At 39.7% G+C, this 12,872-nt stretch overlaps 1 pseudogene; it reads left to right on the forward strand.

Annotated features, from left to right (window-relative positions):
• The first annotated feature begins 10,674 nt into the window (after window positions 1–10,674).
• The window catches only part of LOC141499026 (dehydrogenase/reductase SDR family member 6 pseudogene), a 161,661-nt pseudogene continuing 159,463 nt past the window's right edge, over window positions 10,675–12,872 (forward strand).

Raw genomic sequence — 12,872 nt, forward strand, 5'->3', positions numbered from 1 at the left:
TAATAATTACCTAGCTGTGTGAGGCCTTGGGCAAGTCACTTAACCTCATTGCCTTACAAAAAAACTGTTAAAAAAGATATAATGGAAAGAAATACAAAAAGGGCAGAGCCAAGATGGTGACAAGAAGGGGTCGAGTCTTAGGCGCTCTCTGATAAAACTTGAAACTAAGGACTCTAAGGACAGAACCCACAAAGGGACCCAATGAGGCAGTTCTCCTACTCAAGGTAACCTGGAAAAGAGAAGAAAGGCTCTGCTCCCTGGGGTCAGTGGGGTGGGCTGCCAGAGGGGTGGCCCACCAGAGCCAAAGAACTTCAGCCTCCCGGAGGCAGCCCCAGGGCCCTGGGAGCCGTGGCTCACAGCAGCAGGGGAGTCTCCTGAGCTGCACACCAGGGAGCACCGGGCACAAAGTGGGGGAACAGCGTGGAACCTCTGCCAGAGCAAGCACATGGAGCCCAGTCCTCGGGGCACACAGGGAGCAGCTTGGTCTTTCTGCAGCCCAGAGCCTGAAACAGAAGCAGACGGAGCCGGTAAGCAGGAGCCTCCAGGACATGAGCCCATTGAGCTAAGGGAAGGGAGTGAAGAGAAACTGCTAGCTGGGTCCTCTGCCCCTGCAACAGGACTCTGGGGCTCTGACCACATTCAGATGCTGATTGAAGTCTAGGCACCCCCATAGAACAGCAGAGCTCCCCCCCCACCTCAGCCCTGTGGCAGAGGGAGGTGCTTATGGTCATTCACAGACCAGGAGGGAGGACAGAGCCTCACACACTGAGACCTTTGTGGGAGTATCCCAAAAGCTCAGGAAGCACCCCAAAACCAGGCCCAGGCTGGGAAAATGAGCAATCAGAGAAATAAGAGGAAGACCATTGAGAAATATTTTGCATATGAGCCCAAGAAGGATCAAAACACTCAGTCTGAAGATGAGGAAGCACAAGCTCCTGCATCTAAAGACTCCAAGAAAAACAGAAATTGGGCTCAGGCTATGACAGAGCTCAAAAAAGACTTTGAAAATCAAATGAGGGAGCTGGAAGAAAAACTGGTAAAAGAAAGGAGAGAGATGCAGGAAAAACATGAAGATGAAGTCAGCAGCTTAGTCAAGGAAATCCAAAAAATGCTAAAGAAAATAGCATGCTAAAAACCAGTTTAGGTCAAATGGATAAAACAGTTCAAAAAGTTATTGAGAAGAAGGCCTTAAAAAGCAAAATTGGCCAGATGGAAAAAGAGATAAGAAAACTCTCTGAGGAGAACAAATCCTTCAGACAAAGAATAGAATTCAGGGAGATTGATGGATTTACCAGAAATCAGGAATCAATACTTCAAAACCAAAAAAAATGAAAAATTAGAAGAAAATATGAAATATCTCATTGAAAAAGCAACTGATATGGAAAACAGACCTAGAAAAGATAATTTAAAAATTATTGGAATACCTGAAAGTCATGATCAGGAAAAGAGCCTTGACATCATTTTCAAAGAATTACTACAGGAAAATTGCCCTGATATTCTAGAAGCAGAGGGCAAAATAGAAATGGAGAGAATCCACCGATCCCCCTGAGAAAGAGATCCCAAAAAACCAACCCCTAGGAACATTATAGCCAAGTTCCAGAACTCCCAAGTCAAAGAGAAAATATTACAAGCAGCCAGAAGGACACAGTTCAAATATCATGGAGCTGCAGTCAGGATCACACAGGACTTAGCAGCAACTACATTGGAAGCTCATAGGGTTTGGAATACAATATACCGGAAGGCAAAAGAACTTAGAATGCAGCCAAGAATGAACTACCCAGCAAGGCTGAATGTCCTCTTCCAGGGAAAAAGATGGACTTTCAATGAACCAGGGGAATTTCAAATGTTCCTTTTGGAATGGCCAGAGCTGAACAGAAGGTTTGATCTTCAGATACAGGACTCAGGTGAAACATAGAGATTGGAGGAGAAGGGGAAAATATGAGGGACTTAATGATGATGAACTGCATGTATTCCTGCATAGAAAAATGACACTGATAATACTCATATGAACCTTCTCGGTTAATAGAGCAGGTAGAGGGAGCTTTTATAGTTGAAGCACAGGAGAAAGCTGAATTCGAAGATAAAATATGGTGTAAAAATGGAGTCAATAGAAAAAAAGGGAAATGTAATGGGAGAAAGAAAAAGGAGAGGGGGAATAGGCCAAGATAGTTCATATAATAAGTTTTTTTCTTTATTACAATGAGCTATTGCAATGATATGGAAGGGGGTAGGCAAGGGGGAATGAGGGAACCTTTGCTCTCATCAGAGGTGGCTAGGAGAGGAAACAGCATATATACTCAATGGTGTAGTGACATCTGGAGTAAGAAGGAGGGGGGAGCAGGGGGAAGGGGTGGGATGTGAATGATGGAGGAGAGGATGGACTATGGGGGGAGAGTGGTCAGATATAACACATTTTCTTTTTTACTTCTTGCAAGGGGCCGGGATTGGAAGGCCTGTCCAGGACCATAGGGCCAGGTGGATTCTGGGCCTAATGGGTGGTATGGGGGCTCAGGGCTTCTTGGCCCCAGGACCAGGGATCTGTCTGCTGTGCCACTCAGCTACCCTACAGCAGAGTTAGAGTGAAAGAAGAAAGAAAATATTGTACAGGATAGTGGAGAAATACGAAAGGAGGGAGTTGCAAGCAGCAATGGCAACATTGGAAAAATAGGGAAGCAGCTTTTGCGATGGACTTACCATGAAGAATGCGATCCACTCATGACAGAGTTGTTGGTGTTGGAACAAAGATTGAAGCACATTTTTTATTACTATTATTTGGGGGAGGGTGCAGGGCAAGTGGGGCTGGGTGGCCTGCCTGGAGCTGCATAGCAGGGTGACCTTTGGGTGTCTGAGGCCGGATTTGGACCCAGGTGCTCCTGGCTCAAGGGCCAATGCTCTGTCTGCCACCCAGCCACCCCTACTATTATTACTATTTTATTTTATTTTGGGTCTTTTTTTTTCTTTTTGGTTTTTTCAGGGCAGTGGAGATCAGGTGGCTTGCATGTCACATGGTTGGGTGATTGTTGGGTTTATGGGGCTGGATGTGGGCTTGGGTGCTCGTGGCTCCAGGGCTGGTGCTTCGTCCATTGTGCCACCTGGCCATACCTACAATTATTACTATTATTTTTTTTAATTTTAATTTTTTTTTCTCTCCCCTTTACTTTATCGCCCAAGCAAGTCTATATAAGTCTATATTCATGGGGGGAGGGGCATTTTGTTTACGCTTAAACAAGAATATTTTATTAATGTAAAAAAAATTTGTACAAAATGAGAATTAAAAAAAGAAAAGAAAAGAAAAAAAGAAAAAAGAAAAAAAGAAATACAAAAAGTAAAAAAAAAGATATAATGACAAAGTAGATGACAATGTGTCTTTAGCCTTATTTTCTCAGATAAAGCAATATCCACTTCAGATGTTGAGCCATTTGGCAAGGTCAAGAACTTTGATAGCAAGAACTTCCTTCTTCAGATCTTTAGAGACTATGACTGCTGAGAAGGCAGGGTCTTCAGCCCCTGCAGGAGTGGCTAGATTTCATCTTCTGGGTTGGAAACAGGACTGGTGGGCTGCAGAGCACTGTCACTCCTTGGGACATGCCTATTGGTAGCTGTGGGTCAGCAGTTGGTTTGGGGGATGATGAAGAAGATGAGACTTTCTTTTTAAATGATTGTTTCCTTCAGGGTTGGTTATAGGCCAGCCAGAAGCAAGACTAGCAGGTAAGGAGAGATGGATTGTGCTGTTCCCAAGGCTCTTACATTCAGGGTACTAAGCTGTCTCCATTAAGGTCTGAGAGCAGGTTATGGACAAGGTGATGGTCAAGGTCCTGGCACATGGCACCTCCTGTCTCTCCAGAGTCCCATGTTGTTTCAGCTAGGCTGACTTGCCCTCATTTTGAGTGGCAGTTGATAGCTTAAGTAGAAATACAACTTCTAACCTCAGAAAGAGGGAAATTCTAAAGAACAAGGAAGTTGGAGTGGGGCATTGCCTCTCTTTTATTCATACCAAGGTAGAGTTCCCAGGCAGTTGGAGGGAAGTCATTTCTAAAGAATACTCTTGGCCTGCTTCTTTGTCTTGATTAAACCTTTCTGGTTTACTTTCCTCTTCATATTTGAATGCTTGTTGCTTGCTTGCATTCTTGATTACAATCCATCCATATCTAATTAGCATTTGCAACTTTTGATTATCTCTCAAACTGACAGTTCTTCCCTACTTTTGTCCATCTTCTCCCACTAATTCAACAGTGGGGTCCACTCAACATACCAGGTTCCTTTTAACTTCTCTGGACATGAGACTACAACAGGCATGCCCAAGCAATTAGTATGCAACTGACTTATTTTAGTTTTTTACATCATTCATTCCTCTAATGACATCCTTTAAAATTCTCCAGTGTAATAATACCTTGGGGAAACTAAGTAGTGTAGTACATAGAGTACCAGGTCTAGAGTCAGAAAAATTCATCTTCCTGGGTTCAAATCTGTCTTTAGGCACTTATTAGCTATGTGATCCTGAGCAAGTCACTTACGCCTGTTTGCTTCAATTTCCAAAATTTGCCAAATGAACTGGAGAAGGAAATGGCAAGAAAACCCCAAATAGGATCACAAAGAGACAGACATGACTGAATAACAACAAAACTTAATTCCTTACCTGAAATGTATGGGTTACCTTCCCACACCTCCCCACCTCAGCCTATTAATGGAAGCACTAGAAATACCATGACAAAAAATGGAAAAGTCCCTGTCTTTAAGAACTTAGTCAGAGCTTAGGGTGACGGCTTCCTGAATGCTTGGTAGAAGGACTAAAGTGGAACTCAATAACTGACTACTGCTCTTTCCCACTTTCATAAGTTCCCTTTGGGGTGTCCTGGTCCTGACCCATAATAATGGGGTCTATTCTTGGGATATCATTTAAGTCCACTCATAGTAATAATTAATATCTTATGAGCTTTTAAGTTTCATTGATGTTTTTCTGATAACAATGCTATAAGTTGTGTATTTAATTCTTAGGTAATATGTTACTCTGATACCATTTTCTCAGATTCAGGCCTGACCCCCCACCCTTCTGCCACCTCCCTCCTTAGAGTTTTCTAGTCATCTTTTTTTAAAAATTATTTTGCAAGGCAGTGGGGTTAAGTGACTTGCCCAAGGTCACACAGCTAGGTCATTATTAAGTATCTGAGTTCAGATTTGAACTGACTCCAGAGCCAGTGCTCTATCCACTGTGCCACCTAGCTGCCCCTTCTCTAGTCAACTTAAGAGGTTGGGAACATCTCTTTTTCTTCCCTTAGCTCAAATCTTCACCAAATATATCCTTCCCATTTTGGGGAACCACAGACTAGAACCTCAGTTCTATTTAACCTCTTAAAATTAGAATAACTTTTATAAAGCAAATTTCTTTCAAAAGTATAGCATGAGCAAACATACAAACATTTTTTCCTATATTATAAGGGCATAACTCACTGCCTCCCTCTCTACCTTAGCATCCAGAAAATTATACTCCCAGCTTCACTTAGTTAGCATGTAGCATTTGACCTACCAAATTCATGTCCAAAGCCAACATGTTCACTTCTGTTGAGCTCGGGTCCTTATCTAAGTTCTTCAGGGCTAGCTTCTGGGCTAGCTTCAACATTCATTCTAGATTCCTGAGTTCTTGGATCCTCTTGTCTGGTACTCCCAAATCAGAGCAGAGACTCCTTGTAGCTACTAGAATGGAGCAAATGAAAAGTCAAAGACTCAGGCCCATGCCTAAGGGAGGGAGGTAAGGAGACTGCCTCCAGACCTTCCCCTCTTAAAATGCGATAGAAGTGAAGGAATCTTTCACCTTAGGTAAGAAATACCAGGAAAGATGCAAAATTACTCAGAATTGCTGAATCTGTAGGGTTTTAAAGACCCTTGCTGTTTAGGCTGCATAGCCACTGAAGGGGGTGGGGGGAAGAGTCTGTTCTCAATCGATTGGTAATCCAACACACTCTTCAGTCCTTCAATCTCCGAAAGAAGTCCCTCATGTCTTCCACATGGGTGACAGCATCTTAGAGGATCTGATGATGATGATGATGATGATGGTGATGTTTGTTCTTTGTTCTCAAAGAAGAGCATGACATCAGGGAGGTGATGCCATGACAAGCACATGAATTGGATTTAAGTGAGGGGCTGCTGTGCTTAGTCTCCAGTATCACTTTCTTCTCTGGAGTCCTCTGGGTCCAGTGACCAGACAGGAATCAGGAGATGACCCTGGATGGAGGTAATCAAGGGATCTAGACAGTCACAGATATTGCATCCCCTGGAATTTGCATATCAAAATAACAATTAACATTTATATAACATGTTAATATGTTCTTTACATTTATTATCTCATTTGGTCATCACTACAATCCTATGAAATACATACTATTCTTTTCTCCATTTTACATATGAGGAAATTGAAGCTGAAGGATAACAGAACTAAATGGTATCTGAGACTGAATTTGAACTCAGGTCTTTGTCACTCCGTGGCTGGCACCATATCCTCTATGCCACCTAGTGATCAATGTCCTTAAAATCACCTTTCTGTGGTAATATACTGTCAACAAGTTGGAGCATCTGGACTCCTTCACCATCAACAGGGATTTCTCCTTCCATTTGCACTCAGAGCTGCACATCCCCCATGACAGTGATGAATACCTCAGATGAATATGTCTCCTTGTGTCATGTCTCAATTGATGTTAATAATGAGAAAGTCATTGAACAAAGTGAATTCTGTTGTGCTGAGTGGTTGTATCAAGCCCTGAAACATTGCATAAATTTAGAGCCATAATCATTCAGCTAAGTTTAGTAATACTAATAACATAAGAAGAAAAAAAACAAATGAATGTCTCTTCAGACAATGTTATATAGTTGGATAGGCAGATGATAGAACTAGTATGTGAATGTATATATACATGTTTATAATGTTTATTCTAAGTATTCATGTATAAGTATGAACTAAGTATTAATGTATTGTATACGTGTGTTTGTATATGTGCACAACTTGAGTTGAAATTGTAGACAGAAAATAAATCAGGCCCAGAATTGAAGAGAAGGAGGAGGTTGGGTTAAATTACCTTTGAGAAACTGCACAATGCTTTTAATGACCCCAAACTTTTCCTTGAAACAAAAATTCATGTTTTTAACATTAGCATTCTATCATTGTCCCCGAAGAATTAAAGCTGGAGGTCACCCAAAGGACAATGGAAAGGTGCATGGTAGACAAGAGTAGACTATGGCATATTAGCAATGAGGAAGTAAATTCACATGAGAAATGATATAAAGACTATCATTGGAGAGAAGAATTGCCTGAAAGGAGGTGGACTGGTCATGTGACAAAGATGAAAGGCAGCAAGTAGACAGCCTATATGTTCCTTTGATATTAATATAACACCAGAGATTTAGAGGAAAGCTCCCTCCACATTATGTAGATCCTCTTCTGGCTCACTACTTCAATAAAGTATTCATATTATAGACATATGAATCTTTAAATTTCTTAATCTGAAAATATATTCCAGTATGGAAATAGTCTTTCTCTGAGCCAAACTCCATACTGAAATCACTGAATATCTGTGTATATGCTGATTTGGTTTGAAAGATCTTGTCAAGTTGTTGCTACACAAGTTGTAGTTAATGGTGGCTTTGCCTTTGTTCTATATGAATACTCAGAGCCTATATAACTAAGTATTCCATGTGCATACAATGAAACCAATTTTGTCATTTCATTTGTCTCTCTCAGAAGAACCTCTTTCATTTATCTGAAACTGGTAACCTTTTCAATGAGAATGTGGATATTGATATGCTTCACTTTCTATAGCAGGGCATCCGTAATCATTGGTTGTGGGACAGAGATCTCACTTTTTGAGTACCAACAGTTAAATTAATGTTTGTAGTTGGACAAAGAACTGTGTGTTCTTAGCTCATTTTGATCCTTTTTCAATTACTCTGCTATCATTACTGTAGAAGCATAAGGTTACTATAAGTCATTTTGTATTGTTTCTAATTCATGGGTTACTATGGAGAAATAATTCATTACCCAGTAGACACCATATTGATGATAGACAGGTGGGTCCTTCAATAATAGACCCAGCTCATGACCAGGATTGTACTTGGAGTCATTCCAGCATTAAAAAACATTCTAGAGTTTGCACTGTACCAGCAAGAGCTTCACAATCCCTGAGTTTTAACCAAAGATTAAAGCTCCATTTTGCATCTGCTGGTTTTCATGGTTTCAACTCCACAAAACAAAAAAATTTCTCCCAGGAGAAGTTCATTTTCTAAATTCACCACCAGGCTACTAACTCATATACTTTGATTAACTCCATCTCCTTCAGTCTACTCTATTGCCTAATTAAAGGAATACCAAACTCCTTCTAGTACCTTCCTTCATAGAGGGCAAAAACTCTCAGGTGACTCTTCTTTGATTCTATTGCCCTGCTTAGGTTCAGCTTCAAGGAATAAGATTTCCCATTGCTGGCTATCCCTGGTGTCCTTCATACAGTTCAAATAATGTTCAAAAAAATTCATACAGTTCAAATAATGATATTATAGCTTCTTTATATACCACTTTATATACCACTTTAAATCAGTCTTTTACAAAAGAATCACAGATTCAAAGTTAAAAGAAATGTTTAGTGCCTATATTAATTAGAAAGAAAATAATTTTGCTGGATTTCTTAATCCAAAATGATTGTTTCCCCTTTATAGAAATGAAACATTTACGTTTTATAGAAATGAATCATTTCTCCTTTATAGAAATGAACCATTTCTTCTATTTCAAGATTCATCTGCTAATTTAAAATAAGTAATGATATTATCCAGTACTGTAAAAAGATCGATTGCTAAACATTAATGAATAAAATAATTAAATATAGCACTTTTGGGGGGACCACTGGCTCATAACTAGCTCACTTTTTGCCCCCTTTTGTGTGTTGTCTCCTCCTTTAGATTGTAAGCTCATTGAGGATAGAAACTGATTTTAAAAATTAATTATATCCCTAATGAATTAGCCTTGGGCTTAATAAATGTATTTAGTCAGTGCTTATGTTATTCTAAATTGTTTCCCCAAACAATTTCAAATTAATGTCACTCATGAAGCATATCTTTTTTGGGGGGGTTGCTTCTTATTTGTCAGTAAATGATTGAATGTAAGTTGATCTTGAATAGAAGAAAGAATAAAATGGATGAGGGAGAAAGAATGCTTCCGCTAGTCCCTAAAGGATTATGAAATTTAAAGATAATTTAGACCTGTTTCTTCATTTTACAAATGAGGAAACTGAGACTCAGAGGTCTAAATCCAGTGTGCTTTCCTTTATAAATTCCTGCCATTTCTGCAAATATTAAGTGCTAATTATGAGCAAGGCACCATAATCTCAAGTTTCAAGGGTAAGTACTATAGAGGCATGAAATAGAAGTATTGGGGGAATATCACTGGAACATATACTTTCCCAAATTCAGATGAAGTCTTGGCTTATTTTAAAGATAATCTCATCCTTCAAAAGATTTCACCATTTTGAAGTAATGAGAGGAACAGTTAATTTGGAATTAATTCCAGCCAATGAGGAAGAAATAAATGATTGCTGAAGTAGAAATGATGGGAACCTTGTGGGGGAAGTGACCATTTTATTTTTGAATTAGTAACAGAGGAAAGGAAAACCAGATATCTTTTAACAGTCATGCTAGATTTTATATGCAGATTTCAAAGGATTGAGAAAGTTGTATATAAAGATAGCTTCATAGAAATGCTAAAAATCTCAAGACCTAAAATTCTTACAGGCAAATCAGCTCCAGGGGAAAAGAGGGCTTTCCAGAATAAAATTCTGAAACTATTTCAAAAAGAAAGAAAAGGGGAAGCTGGCTTAAGAGGGTACATACAGTATCAAGCAGTTTGGAATCTTAAAAGGCACATTTAAGAGAAGGAAGATAAGAAAGATAAAGAATGAATGCAAAAAAAAAAATGACAGTACTGTAAGAATAATGGCAAGAAAACAAGTTGAGGCTGGTAATGAATACTTAAGGATACAACAGCAACCCCCCCCCCCATTTTTTAAAAAAACTAAGACAGAATCAAAGAAGAGATAGGAACTGCTCAGACCAGATAGAAGAATAATGGATGATGATGAGAAAGGATTACTCAGATATTAATTTGATTTTGTTTTCTCTGCTTAGGAGGATGATAACATGAACTAAAAAGGACAAAACAAAAATGTTTAAGACAGAGTTGAAACCCAAGATAGATAAGGAGGCAATAGCAGATAAGCCCTTGATGAATTTAAATCTCCAGTCACTAGAGCACTACTGAAAGAAGAAATGGAAAAGATTGCTGAGAATGGAAAATGGTCCCTGAGAAGCCTTGGAGAATGGGGGAGATTCTACAAGCTAATGTAGGGCAAGTATTTTCTTTATTTTCAAAAAGAGGAAGGAGAATGAAATCTGAAACCATGTTCTAGTAAGATAGACTTTGAGTTCTGGGAAAAAAGGTAAAATGTATCTTCTAATGAACGTCTAAAAAAGGGAAAAAAGGGGGAGGTGGAACCAAGATGGCAGAGTGGAGGCAGGAACTTCCACAAGCTCTCCCCCAAACCACTCCAAATATCTTTTAATAATGACTCTAATCAAATTCTAGAGTGTCAGAACCTAGGAAAAAGTCCTATTTTCTAGCCCAACTTGGAAGATCTGCAGGAAATGTCTGGTTATACCAGGGTTGGAAAAGGCCTGCAGCACAGCCCCGCCACACTGGAGCCATCCATCCAGAAACAGCCCATAGGGCACCTGGGTTCCTGGGGGCGCCTGGGTCCGTGGAAGTGGCCACGGTTTCCAAACCTCTCAGTCCAGCTATTGCCAATGACAATTGGGAAGTTCAGTAGGAAAACTGTTGCACCAGGGTGAATGGGGAGCCCAGTCCAGTGCAGGCCTCAGGTCAGACCTATCCTGGGAACCAGGAACAGACCCAGGGAACCACCTAGCAGGGAGCGACCAGAAGCTGCTTCCAGAGTACTCAGCTCATAGACAGTAAGGGAGTCTATTAAGGATAATAGCAGCAAAAAACCCTCCATTTTTTAAAAACTAAGGCAGAATCAGGGGAATTGGGGAGATTGCAGAAGTCTCTCTACAGTCCCTGAGGCAGGATTCTGTGGCTTTGCCTTTCCTCAGATCCAGGACACAGTCTGGAACCCTAGTCTCAGGAAAAGGAGCTTTACTGCCAAAGGAGAACAGGGACCCTCCTCACAGCTACAGGGCAGAGGGGATGCTTATGTTCAACCACAGATCATAGCCCAGGCTAGGACAGCAGTCAGAGCCCTTGGAGGAATTGAGGTTCCTGGGGGTGTCCCTGAAAACAGCTTCAAAAACCCCCCAAAACTTGGGACAATGCATCCTCCACCCTGGAAGCAGAGCCACATCTTAACAAAGAGTTAAAATCAAGTCACAGGCTAGGGATAATGATAATAATAATAATAATAATAATAATAATAATGTTTGTCCTTCATTTTTTAAGAAGACTATGACATCAGGGAAGTGATGCCATGACAAGTATGTGAATTGGATTTGAGTGAGGGGATGCTGTGCAAAGTCACTAGGCTCACTTTTTTCTCTAGAGTCCATTTGGTCCAATGACCAAATATGAAGCAGGATGACTGGAGATGACCCTGGATGAGAGGCATTTAGGGTTAAGTGACTGTTTCAAGGTCACACAGCTAGTAAGAGTCAAATTCTGAGGTTGGATTTGAACTCCTGAGCTCCAACACTCCATGGTCAGTGCTCTATACACTGTGCTCTATACACAGCCAACCAGCTGCCCCCATCATAGACTGGGGAAATGAACAAACAAGAGGAAAAAAAAATTCAACCATAGACAATTGTTTTGGTCTTGTGGAAGATCAAAATTATGCACTCAGAAATAACAAAGTAAAAATGTCTATTTCCAAAAGACTCCAAGAAAAATATGAATTAGTCTCAGACCTCAGAAGAATTCAAAAAGAGATTTTAAAAATCAAGTAAGTGAGGTAGAGGGAAATTGAGCAATTCAGGATAATCAGGAAAACCAAGTCAGCAGCTTGGTGAAGGAATAACAAAAAAAAAATTGAAGAAAATAATACCTTAAAAACCAGTTTGGGTCAAATGGTCAATGAAGAAAAGAATATATTAAAAAGTAGAATGGACCAGATGACTAAGGAGATACAGATGAAAATAATTTCTTCAATTGTAGAATGGAGCTAAGGGAAGATGGTGGCTTTGTAAGGAATCAAGAAACAATAAAACAAATCCAAAAGAATGAAAAACTAGAAAAACATGTGAAATATCCCATTGGAAAAAAATAACTAACATGGAAAATATATCCAGGAGAGATAATTTAAAATTATTGGACCACCTAAAATTATGGCCAGAATAAAAAAAAACCACTAAATTTTTCAAGAAATAATCCAGGAAAATTGCCTTGATATCCTAGAAGCAGAGAGTAAAATAGTAATTGAAAGAATCCACTGATCACCTCCTGAAAGAAATTCCCAAAATGAAAACTGTCAGGAATATTATAGTCAAATTTCAAAACTCTCAAGTCAAGGAGAAAAATATTACAAGCAGCCAGGAAGAAACAATTCAAATATCATGAAGCACACAAAATTTAGCAGCTTCTACATTAAAAACTTGAATTTCTAGAAGGCAAAAGAGCTTGGATTATAAACAAAAATCAACTACCCAACAAAACTGAACATCCTCTTTTGGGGGAAAAGATGGACAATTCAATGAAATATGGAGTTTTTCAAATTTTCCTAATGAAACAACCAGAACTGAACAGAAAATTTAATCTTCAAATACAGGATGCAGGTGAAGCATAGAGAGGGTGGGGAAGAAGGGCAAATCATGAGGGACTTAATGATGTTGAA

The sequence above is a fragment of the Macrotis lagotis genome, chromosome X, assembly GCF_037893015.1.
Source record: "Macrotis lagotis isolate mMagLag1 chromosome X, bilby.v1.9.chrom.fasta, whole genome shotgun sequence".
Taxonomy (NCBI): domain Eukaryota; kingdom Metazoa; phylum Chordata; class Mammalia; order Peramelemorphia; family Peramelidae; genus Macrotis; species Macrotis lagotis.